Here is a 12,440-nt window from a genome sequence, read left to right as displayed (position 1 = left end):
CTTCAGCCACATGTTAAGCAAGAATTATTTCATTTTCATCTCTCAAGCCTGAACAACTGAAGATTTACTCCTGGAATTTGAGCTAAAATTATGACTAACACCACCACCAGAAAACCCACCACCATCCCCCTCCAGTTCCTTGGTATTAATCTTAAGGACAGTCATAAAGCCACAAAGAAAGAGACAGAACACTCAAGGGCTTTTTAACAAATGCTACCACATTTTAAACACGTGCATGTTTGCAAAAGCTCTAAGCCTCTATTGCTCAAACCATTTGTGGTTTTCCCAGTACTTCTCTTTTTTTCTTTTTTTTTCTTTTTGCTATGATTGTGCTTTATAAAACAAACATGTTTGAGACTAAATTACTTGCATGTCTGTGGGAACAATTATAAAATTAGCCGGTCTAATTTACACTTGTGGGTTTTAAAACATAACCAAACACCATAGTGAGTCTCCTGGTGAAACCAAAAGCCTGGCATGTCAAACATGGTTTAGATCATGCACATCGACTTCATTTTCTCCGTGCAGCAGCCCAGTCTTTACAGCAGGCATTTTCCTTTGGATTTGTCTCCTAATTTTTCAAATAAGCTTTCCCTTTTGCAGGTCTCCAGAGACATTCCTATTCATTCAACATGCCAATAGGCTGTGCAATATATGATACAAATAATTCCATCCTGAAGAGAAAGCTGTGCTTATCAAAACATGGTCTCTATGCACAGTTTCAGGAGTTTGCAGTATGCTGTTCAGCCATAACATAGAAAGAGGTTTGGCTGCTCAATATCTCTGTGTCTCAAACATGACAAGAGGGATGTGCTGTGCTACCTAGGAACATATTTAATGTCTAGCCAGTAGTATTTGTGAGAGAAACACATGATTTATTTCAACTGTGTCCTTCAGTCCCACTGATTTCTGTGATCTAAATGATGCTTTCTCAGGAAGAGACACCACATTATCACAGTGCTTCTGTTGTCCTGCCCTGGGGCAGCTGCATTACACCTTTGGGCATCAGGTAGCTATGACTGCAGACAGTAACTTCCAGGGAGCTGCAGGGATCAGCTTATTTCCAAAGTGTTTTCTGCTGTTCTAGAAGACAACACTGGTTGACACAGTCAGTACTTTAATACCAAGATGCCAGGATTCAGTTATATATGTAAACAATATATATAGTATTATATATTACATTACGTATGTATTATATATTACTATATATATGTATAGAGTAATATATCTGTATATATAGTAATATTATGCATATGTATTACTATATATGATTATATTATATATTACTATATATGCATACATACTTCTACAATATATGTATTTGGTATATAGGTATATACTACATATATAGTAATAATATATATAGTTAATATATATAGTAATATATTACTATATTAACATATAGTAACTATAACTATATAGTTATATAGTAATATATAGTTACTATAACTATAGTAACTATAGTAACTATATATTACTATTAATAGTAATATATTACTATATATATTTACTAATATATTATTACTATATATATAGTAATATGTATATATAGTAATATATAATATACATTATAGTATTAATGTATATTATATATAATATATAATACTATATGCTTATATATTATATATATATTATAGTAATATTATATATAGTATATAATATATTATATATATTATTATAGCCAGTTATATATATTATATATACTATATATAATATAGTAATATATATTCGCATATAGTAATATATATGCATATATATATTATATATATGCATATATTTACTATATATTTATATTACTATATATGTACATATTACTATATATATGTATACATTACTATATGGGTATTATATACATATTACATATGTATTATATATGCATTACATTATATATGCATATGTGTATATATATTACACAATATATATATTGTGTATATATAAATACACAATACCTATACTGTACATGTATGTATGCATATATAGGTATGTATAGATACATATATACATATATTTTATATATTTATAGATACATATACATACATATGTATACAATATAGCCCTATATCCACATAGAATACAGACAACATCACACACACACACTTCCATTTAAGTGACTGTGCAGGTGACAAAGAACCACAGGCTCCATCACCACTTTTTTTCACATCCAGTGCGTTCTCATGAGCTGATTCATTCTCTAAACCATCATAAAAGCCAACAGCAAACATTGTGTTTAAAACCCTGCACTACACGTGGGGTATTTTACCTGTGTGGTTTTTCAAGCGCACTTCAGTTTGCCTTCTGGCTAATCTGAAGATGAATAACTCCTTCCACCATCCACTTCCAACATCCACTCCTCCCCCAACCTCCATCTTCTGTGCTAATCACCTTTTAGACACAAAAGAAAACAACCACAATGTGGGGAAGAGGTGTGTTTTTAACCAGATATTCCCCAGCATTTTTATTTTACTAGTCTCCTTCTCAAGTTGAAAATTGCTTGCCAGTAATTAAAAAATGGACTATTTTGGTAGAATATGGAACAAGAAAGGTAACAAGAAGTTCTCTTGTGAGACTTCCTACACAAATCTGTCTTGCTCTGTTGATATTTGTTCTGCACTGTAAAATCCACCTAAGTTATGCACTGAATAAAATCAAAGTCCTGGGAACAGCTCTTGAAGGATGGTTCCCAGTCACGAACATCGTGCATTAACTAACTCAGTGACTCCACTGCCAGCTATACACAGTCCTAGAAATATTCAATGCCTTTAGTTCTCCTTCTTCAATGGGAAGAATCACAGTAAATCTTGCCAACTGCAATTACTGCCTGTTTCAGAGGTCTGGTGTCATATTTTAATGATCAGCCTCCAATCAATTAGTGGAAATACCCAAAATAAACACAGCAAGTACACAGCCAGCTTCCTGGAAAGTTAACCTCCCTCAGCCAAACAAGCATTTCAGCAGTATTAAAGGTCTGTTCATACTTAAGGAAAAAAGCAACCCTGGTTTCCTTGTTTCATTTGTGATGTAAAACTCTTGCACTTTGTTTCCAAAAATACCACAACGCAGGTAAAGCTCCAGTGAGGCAAACATTTTTTACTGGGACAGCCTTTGCTGAGCAGAACAAGCACTTTCTCTGCCATTACATATATGTGATGACTGCTGATGCCCTCAAGAGTTCTTGATTTTACTGAAGGGAAGAAAGAATTAAGACACACACAGTGAGAATTGTTGGGTTTGGATTTAAACATGGTGAGATGAAAAAAAAAAAATTACATCATTCATCACGATTGGGAGGGGAAGACATAGGAAAGATCAAGGACAGTTTCTGGCCTTCCTCCTTTTCCAAGGACCTGTGTTTTCCCAATCCATGGCAGTAACTCAGACCATTCCCAGGAAAAAGCATAGCTGAGTTGGCAGCATGCTGCAATCCTCAGTTCTCAAAGCATCCATCCTACACTTATACACAATTTCCCACACTTAAGCTTCCCATGGATAATGCAGATGGAACAGAATATTGGGGGGAAAAAAAAAAGAAAAAAAAAAGGCTAAATTGATACTTAAGGGCAAGCCTCTTCAGAGCAGACTGAGTGTAGGAGGCATGGAACATTTAATACATTTTTCTTCATGAAGACTTGAGCCATTGCAAGAGAACTTAAGTTATGGAAGGAGTTTGTCATCAGAGTTGACAAACTAATTTTTTCAGTGATAACATTAAATGATCCTGTCTGTACAAACTCAAGTTCTTCCACAGCTCCACACAAGCTCTGATTCAGCCAGAAAATTGAATCTGCCTCTGATTACATATGGAATTTCAGTCATTAAATGCAATTCTTAAACTCTGGCTGAGTACTGATAAACTTAAGCATGAACTCCAAGCTCTTCCACTCCCACGTGATAACACAAAGCAAGTGCTGCTGCTCTCTCTGTGCATGCACAAGGAGCCACACACCCTGTACACTTCAGATACACTGATTTTTTTTCAAAATAGAGAAAAAGTGGTGAGTCAGATCCACCCCATTATATCTATGACTGAGCAAGGCTTAGAGGATGCACAAGAAGCATGGAGCAACCTCTAAGGAGGAATAACTTGTAAAAGTTCAGAAAATGCCAGAGGATGGTATTTCACCAGAAGAGCAGCACCATGACAATGGTACAGACAAATGACTCTTAAGAGGAAAATTCATAGAATCATAGAATCATAGAATTGGCTGGGTTGGAAGGGACCTCAGAGATCATCGAGTCCAACCCTTGATCAACTACCGCCACAGTCACTAGACTATGGCACTGAGTGCCACATCCAGTCTCTTTTTAAAGATCTCCAGGGATGGAGAATCCACTACTTCCCTGGGCAGCCCATTCCAATGTCTGATCACCCTCTCCATAAAGAAATTCTTTCTAATATCCAACCTAAACCTCCCCTGGCACAACTTGAGACCGTGCCCTCTTGTCTTGCTGAGAGTTGCCTGGGAAAAGAGCCCAACCCCCCCCTGGCTCCAACCTCCTTTCAGGGAGTTGTAGAGAGTGATGAGGTCTCCCCTGAGCCTCCTCTTCTCCAGGCTGAACAGCCCCAGCTCCCTCAGCCTCTCCTCATAGGGTCTGTGCTCGAGTCCCTTCACCAGCCCGGTTGCCCTCCTTTGGACCTGCTCCAGCACCTCAATCTCCTTCCTAAACTGAGAGGCCCAGAACTGGACACAGTACTCGAAGTGTGGCCTCACCAGCGCTTGAGTACATGAGGAAGAATCCCTTCCCTGGACCTGCTGGCCACCACTGTTCCTGATACAGGCCAGGATGCATTGGCCTTCTTGGCCACCTGGGCACACTGCTGGCTCATGTTCAGCTTCCTGTCAATCCAGACTCCCAGGTCCCTTTCTGCCTGGCTGCTCTCCAACCACTCTGTCCCCAGCCTGTAGCACTGGCATGGGGTTGCTGTGGCCTATTTGTCTCTAACCAACAAATTAACACAGTAGATTATATAGTAGTGTTAAATACTTAAGGCTATTATTTAAATGAGTTCTCCAGTACAGAGAAGATAAAAAAAAAAAAAAATCAGACAGGACTCTATTAGATCCTGACCCCATAAACTCTCATTTCCTTCAACATGGGTTTTGCCAGAATGAGATTAAGCTCAGGCTATATTAATTTATCTGCAAATTATTATTAATACATTTTCATGTATATTAGCATAGATTACTAAATATGCAGGGAGGAAAAAATTGCTAACACAGGAGCACAATCCTTCACTAAGAGTCTCCAACTCCTCCAAGAGATGCACCACTTCACTATTGACTGAGGATTCATCCAACAGCATCTTAACATTTGATTCCAACAGAACCTTAACATTAGATTCATCCCACAGCAAGCTTAACGTTACATGCTGAGTAACAAATAATAAAAAAATAAGAAATTACAAAATGCAAACATTTGAAATTATGGGTGGCAGCTTCACAGATTGCAAGGGGGGAAGGCCAGGAGCACCAGGGGACAATAGAAAGATTTTGCTCAAAGGAATTTTTTGTATTTATCATTGGGATAAGAGCTCAAAGCTAAGGCCTAAATTTAGAAACGAGTCAGAGAATTTAAAATAGCTTTTTTTATACCATAAGAATTTTAATTGTATGTTTTCTAAGCAGGATGTTGATGCAAATTTTAATACCACCCAACCCATACAAACGTAAGGGTAGGAAGGTGATTACAGCTCTATCTAAAGTTCAGGCTGTAGTATAGTAAGCATCTGTAAAACTGATAAATCTTGCATCCATCCACAGTGAAATGTTTATGCTCCTTTTAACTTACTGCTCAAAAAAGTTGCATAATGCTTACAAAGAAAACCTCAAAATCAGCTGCAATCAGGTACAAGCACAAATCTGACTTCAAGTGAATTTTCTGATTTCCTTGTTAGTTTGTAAAAAAACTCATTTAGCTTCAAGAAGCAGAATTTATGCCTTAAACTGATAAATTTAAACAACACCTGACATACAACAGAGCCTTCATACTACCATCTAGTAAGCATGGGCTGCAAAAGACAAAAAGTGGAACTGCAGATAGAGTAGGTAGTGATCAGCTTGTGCTCATTAAACCACCTTTCATGACAGACTGCAGCCCCTAGCAGGTGAGGGATGGTAAATGACTGTCCATGAATTCCAGCCCCTTGGACCAGAAATTGAAGCAGGCTTGTGCACCATGCTTGCATTGCACAAAGACACAGAGATGACCCATCTGCTGCACTCTTAAGCTCTACCAACCCCGTTCTCTGCAGTTGTCACACCAAACCTACCTGCAAAAGCTTTTCAAAATGTTCCAAATGCAAAGAAATATCATGCTCTGGTGATTTCTGCATCCAAAATTGCAATGAGGGGGTCAACACTAGGTTGCAGGCTGTAACTTTACATGTTTCGTGCAGGTTTTAATTTCATACTCCTATAAAATGTGTAAAACATCAAAGCTTTCAGCACAGCACAAAGCAAGAGCCCTCAGGGAAAACATGCCTCTGAGAAAAGTTGCAGAGTTTTACCCCCTTCTCTCTTACTCTTGACAAGTGGAAGTGGGAACAGGCATTCAGAGCTTACTTTTGAAGCTGTATCTCAACTGCAACAGGTGTCAAGTCCCTTCTTTCCTCATATCAAACATCAAACCTCTAAAATCCCATGTAACAATTCAGCCTGACAAAGCCAGCAGCAGGTAAGCCTCTGCATTTTCTTTGAAAAGTGTTTCTTTCCATTTCTACTGTTTTTAAGAGCTCCTGCCAAACGTGTGCAAGGGTGAGGGAGAGAACTTGGACAGGCCAGTTCCACAGCATATGGAAAATGTCACAAGTTCCAGCAGTAGAATAAATTGCTATCCACTTTGTCACGCTGCTTTACAGGTACTTGCTTATCTTCAGAGCCTTTACTGATACCTGTGGTAGAATGACACATTCCATTCCCAATACACCTTCCCTAATCATGTATTGAACTTACTCCAAAGCACAGAACTTGAAACAAAACAAAAAAAAAAATGACAGAAGATAAAACAAACCTTCCATTAACAAACTTTCTTAGAGCTCAAAATAATGAACAGTTTCTTATCTTTATCAACAGATGCTGTCTTACCTTTATCAAGAAAACTGAAAAGTCCCTTTCTCCTATTCAGCTTCCAAGAACAAAAGAAATGAACTCCACCCTGTGGGCAAAGAGCATTTAAAAAAAAATTATTAGTGATATTCTGTTAGAAAGTGAAATGAATGAAAAAATAATAAAGACCTTCCTGTTCTGATATGATACTCAGGCAAAATAAATAATGATATCTGGGAAAAAGCCCACTGATGGCATATAGCTAGTTATCTATCTGCTACAATATTTCAACAAGTAACATAGTAAAAATTCCTATGAGCTGCAGCCCACTGATAGTGAATTATTCAACAGTACTGTTTTATAAGGAAAAATACATCTATTAGGTCAGCTTTCAAGAGAACATGGCAGTTCTGCAAGACATTGTGCAATCTTTGACCCCACAGGTTTCCTTTACATCTTAATAAAGACCCCAGAAAAATGAAGTATGATACACATTACTAGAGAAAATTCTGGGTGCCTTAAAAATCTTATAAATTAAGGATCCCAGCCCCTCCCTGTTGTAACAAACACAGGAACCCAAACACTGCCATGGGAGCAGGATGGAATTTGTCTGGTAGCAGAAGATGCAATTCTTAGGGTAAGATCAACAGCCTCATAAAGAGCAGAGACTGAGATTCATTTATTCTGCAAGGCAGCCATAAAAGCTATTCTGAAGTCCTCAGAAAGAATTAAAAAAAAATAAGAATAAAATAAAAATAAGAAGAAAAAGTGAGCTGCAGAGGACTGAAGACAAGGCTGAGTAATTACTACAGAGGCTAGAAGCAAAAGAGCACAAGACCAGAGGGGCCAAGAGAGACACAAGGACCAGAGCTTTTCCTTCTTTGCTCTTTAATTAACTACTCCATTATCACACTAGAATGTGAGGCAGAAATCACTCATTTAGACAGGTTCCCTAAAATCTTTACATTGTCACTGCTTATCTTATCTGAAGTAGTGTTATACATATCAACACCAATTCAAGAGTTGCAGAAGGGCTCAATTTCACTCCTGTCCCAAACACTGACCAAATATTTATCATTTCCTTCACAATACTGGAACAGCTAAAAATTTTGCAAGGGCATAAATACAACTAACTTGCTGATAATAGCCCAATTCAAGTAGCTGTCCTTCTTCCTAGGGCAGATTTGTTATTCTACAGTTGTTATATGTTGTTTGAAAGGAAAGATTAATCATTGTTATTAAAGAAAATATATAGGCAATTAAGCACCACTGATCAGATGCTACACATTTAAAGAGCACGTAGCTTGTAATGACATAGTTAATTCACAGTGTATGCTACAGTTCCCTTTTTCTGGGATAAAAGAAAATCACCATGCCTTTGTTCATACTAGTTTTGTGAATATTCATGTTTAGGAAAAATGTAGAAATTAATTGTGATAATTTGTGTTTGCTTCTAATTAACAAACTGCTAAAAGTGAGTACATCTTCCCCAGAATACCTGTACTACTGATATCTTGGGAGCTCTCATGCATCTGTAATACACACTTCAACTTAGATTAAAAGTCAGGAAAAGTCTAAGATTCACTAGAGGGATCTTGAAACGTCCCTTTTCATTGCTAAACTTCTTCAAAAGGCTGAAAATATTGGGCATTCCATCCTTTCACATGCATCATTGCCTGTGCGGGGCATGCTCTCTGCTCTGAGGGTTGGACTGTGCATATACATTTTAGCTACAGGTAGAAAAGCTCTGGTTTATCAACCTATTTTCAATCCACCCTATATTTTTATTTCATCCCCAAACTATTTTAACAGCACACATTTACCACAGCAACTTTCACCGGTACCAAACAATTTCTCAAATCAGTCAACTTGGCAGCAAACTTTCATTGCCCTTTCCAAAAATTCACAGAGCTCTGCTTCTCCCTCTCTTCCCTCAGCTTCTATTTAAAGAACAGGGAGATGCACAACACTTCCAACATCACTTGGTGACCAAGCAAGTCTGGTGAACCAGGAGACCAAAGCTTCAGGGGATTATTAATTGTCTGGCATCTGATTAGGGTCACAGTGAAGGATCAGTTCTATAAGCTTCCCCATCCTTAAGGATCCCACCTGTAAGGGACATAAACCTCTGATTTCAAAGCAATACAGATCATAATGAAGCACAGCACATATACTAAGTTAAACGCTGAATTCTGAATTAAACTTCCCCTTCTGAGCAAAGTTTTTAAGAAAATGAGTAAGGGGCTAATAAGTGACTTGCAGTAAAACATTATGGCTTCAGCTCCTACCTGAAAGGTGATTATTTTTAAGTAAACCTAGCTCAGTCCTTTGCTCCCAGAGAGCATAATTTGTACCTTCTCATGGGACATCTGTGGAGGAGGTTGGAACAGGATGGTTGTAATGACAGCTCCTTCCCTTCCCACACCAAAAAAAGAATAATGTCCTCTTCATTTCACCACGCTCAGCAACAGGCACAAAAATGAGGCAGCGGAGGGGGCGCAAGGCGCAAGCGCGCGGGGCAGCCGCTGCTCCTGGCCCTGACAGAGATGGAGGGGAAAGTGCTGGCGCTTCAGGCCTGAAAAAAGCAGACCAAAGCCAAAAAAAAATATTTTTTTCACGGCCAAGAGCCGGGTTCCTGCAGTTTGGCCACAACAACCCCAAGCAGTGCTACAGGCAGGGAACAGAGTGGTTGGAGAGCAGCCAGACAGAGAGGGACCTGGGAGTCTGGACTGACAGGAAGCTGAACATGAGCCAGCAGTGTGCCCAGGTGGCCAAGAAGGCCAATGGCATCCTGGCCTGGATCCGGAACAGCGTGGCCAGCAGGTCCAAAGAAGGGATTCTGCCCCTGTACTCAGCCCTGGTGAGGCCACAGCTTGAGTCCTGTGTCCAGTTCTGGGCCCCTCAGTTCAGGAAGGAGATTGAGGTGCTGGAGCAGGTCCAAAGGAGGGCAACCAGGCTGGTGAAGGGACTTGAGCACAGACCCTTTGAGGAGAGGCTGAGGGAGCTGGGGGTGTTCAGCCTGGAGAAGAGGAGGCTCAGGGGAGACCTCATCACTCTCTACAACTCCCTGAAAGGAGGTTGGAGCCAGGGGGGGGTTGGGCTCTTTTGCCAAATGATTTTCAACAAGACAAGAGGGCACGGTCTTAAGTTGTGCCAGGGAAAGTTTAGGTTGGATATTAGAAAGAATTTCTTTACGGAGAGAGTGATCAGACATTGGAATGGGCTGCCCAGGGAAGTAGTGGATTCTCCGTGTCTGGAGATATTTAAAAAGAGACTGGATGTGGCACTCAGTGCCTTGGTCTAGCAACTGCAACGGTGGTTCAAGGGTTGGACTCGATGATCTATGAGGTCCCTTCCAACCCAGCCAATTCTATGATTCTATTCTATGATAGGGACATTTTCACATGATTTTCCTGTTTTCTGGAAACTCTGGAAAATTTTCCAGAATCCCTGGAAACCTGGCCTTTTTTACTCTTTTTCTCAACTCTGTTCTGGAGAGATCAGGGATTGATCTTGAGTATGTACACCCTACAAATGAATGCCCCCAATAATCACAGCACAGCTCAAAACAGTCATTTCCACTTACAGTCTTAAAATGTATGATTTCACTGTCACATTTTTAAGGATTCTTGAAGAATCTTCCCAGCCTAAACTAATGTTGAACCATAGAATCATCATGGAAAGGACCTTCAAGATCATTGAGCCCAGCCTTATACATAAATGCTGATGCACTTCAGTGTAGCCAAGGCAGATGTGTATTCCAGATTTAGCCATAACAGTGCCTGCAAGCTTACAACTTCTAAAGAGCATGTCTTCTTAATTGAGAATGCTTTCCCCTCTTCTAATAATTTTTTTTTACTTCATTGATCTAGAGGAGATGTCTAATGAACAAATGTTCCAGTCACCATGTAGCAATTTGTTACCCATATAGGCTGAGTTCAAAGATTTTTCTTCATTTTTATTTTCAGAAATACATAAGCCTAGAATGAGTAAGAAACATGATACACAAAAAATAAGCAGTACAATTTATGCTACTCTTTAGAAGATCAAATACTGCTGCATTTTGATATCTACAGGCCTGATCTCAGAACTGGTACATACCAGAGCCAAAAGAGTTAAGGTCCCCTAAAATGTGAAGATGGTTCAGTAAGAACTCACTCTAAATTGCTTAAAACTCAGCCATAATCCAGACCTAATTTAAGAACTCACTCTAAATTGCTTAAAACTCAGCCATAATCCAGACCTAATTTATCATTCCTCTTAAACCCTACAAGAACAGTGACAGAAAGCTGAATTTAACACCGGCTGAGATAATCCAAGATTTCATGTGTCAACTGATACTACTGCAATAGAAAGCTGGGAAACACTGAAGTAATGTAACAATGTCTTGTTTCATAAGATAAGGAAGATTTTTGCCACAACTGATACTTGTTTTGATTTCTTAAATGAAGCTAAATAATATTTTCATCGTTTTCTCACAACTTTTTAAGAAGTCCACTCTCCTAGAGAACCTTTGGCATGAAGCAGCCCAAGGGCCAAAGGCTGGAAGCTACTTTCTCCCTCCTGCCATTTGGTCAGCCTTGGAGGCAAAAGCTGAGGGGGAAGCACAGATGGGAATAATTACACAGATAGTGTGGGGTTAATTAAACAAATTGCTCAGAATCAGTAGTATTTAAAAGCTGTGAAGAAAATTAATAGATGCCATCAGGAAGTTTCTACGGGAGGCAGATTACAGAAAAGTGCTACAGGAATATGGGATTTCACTTGATGCAGTGACTGAGCTCTCAGTGGAAAAGCTTATGATTTTTTTTTATAATATACATAAACATAACCTATATAAATATGTAAGATGATTGTTGAAATCCAGATGATTCTTCTGGACATTAATTTTCATCAGTGGCTTCAGTTCTCCAATTATGCAATATTATGATAGATTGAAATCAACTTAGTTGCATCTGCAGTTGTCTGAACCTACAAATTTTATCAAGGAAGAACATGACTCCAATATAGACAAGAAGCTGAGTAGGCACATCATTGTAATTACAAATAGACCCCCCCAAAAAAATAAAAATTAATCTGAAACAGAATTAACTCCTCCCCTCCCATCAGGACTATATGAAGTCCTTGGCTAGCTCATGCTTGCCTAAGACTTCATGCCACTCAAACAGCCACAAAAATTTTAAAAAATTATAACAGAAATTCAGATTGTCATTTGGAATAATACATTCAAATATTTTCTACCCTTCCAATCTGAAAAGTCTGCAAAGAAACCCAGCAGAGTTACATGTTCCCAATGTTACAAAGCACATGGGGAATTTGGCTTGGACTGTTTGCTGTGACTGTTCCCATAGCACACAAGTACCACAGATCAGATGCTCAAGGAATAAAATTTAATTC

General features: G+C 38.7%; 1 protein-coding gene across 2 annotated transcripts in view; it reads right to left on the bottom strand.

Annotated features, from left to right (window-relative positions):
* Nucleotides 1-12,440, bottom strand: part of BMPR1B (bone morphogenetic protein receptor type 1B) — a 231,346-nt gene that overhangs the window by 177,475 nt on the left and 41,431 nt on the right. Inside the window, exon 2 of one of the 2 annotated variants that reach the window (XM_030450218.1) lies at nt 7,083-7,152. The exons of the other annotated variant lie outside the window; for it this stretch is intronic. The gene's annotated coding sequence lies outside the window, so the exon portion shown is untranslated. The remainder of the gene's footprint in view (nt 1-7,082; nt 7,153-12,440) is intronic. 2 annotated transcript variants of the gene reach the window in all.

Source organism: Calypte anna, chromosome 4A (genome assembly GCF_003957555.1).
Source record: "Calypte anna isolate BGI_N300 chromosome 4A, bCalAnn1_v1.p, whole genome shotgun sequence".
NCBI lineage: Eukaryota > Metazoa > Chordata > Aves > Apodiformes > Trochilidae > Calypte > Calypte anna.
The sequence above is the reverse complement of the archived record's forward strand: the minus strand, read 5'-3'. Positions and strand labels throughout refer to the sequence as shown.